We start from the raw sequence: 363 nt of genomic DNA on the forward strand, positions 1-363 counted from the left end.
GTCACTTCTAAGTTTCCACCTTCAGTAGCAGCCCATATCTACAGCGGACAAAAAACAGCGAATAATGTCATATTTAGGAATTGAGCCAGGTCAGATAAAATATCTAGCGAGTTGAAAACGAACCTTGACAGTGTTGTCCAATGAACATGACAGAAGAAATTGATCCCAGCAAATGAGAGACATGACAACTGAAGTATGCTCTGTAAGCGTTTGTATACACTGCAGATTATCTAGGCTCCAAACCTGTTAAAACAGATAAGGCAGACCAATTAGCTCAAAAATATTAACAAAAAATGGGGTTTTAATTCACGAATGAATAGGCACTACTTGCTTTTATAACATTGTCCATGGCACCAGAATAGA

The 363-nt window shown here is 38.0% G+C and overlaps 1 long non-coding RNA gene across 1 annotated transcript; it reads right to left on the bottom strand.

Moving 5' to 3' along the window:
- Positions 1-363, bottom strand: LOC104775306. Its single transcript, XR_002037313.1, has 3 exons — positions 328-363; positions 124-243; positions 1-38 (listed from the first exon to the last, which is right to left on the bottom strand). It is a non-coding gene; the product is annotated as an uncharacterized LOC104775306 (long non-coding RNA).

The sequence above is a fragment of the Camelina sativa genome, unplaced genomic scaffold (assembly GCF_000633955.1).
Source record: "Camelina sativa cultivar DH55 unplaced genomic scaffold, Cs unpScaffold11886, whole genome shotgun sequence".
NCBI classification, from domain to species: Eukaryota; Viridiplantae; Streptophyta; class Magnoliopsida; order Brassicales; family Brassicaceae; genus Camelina; species Camelina sativa.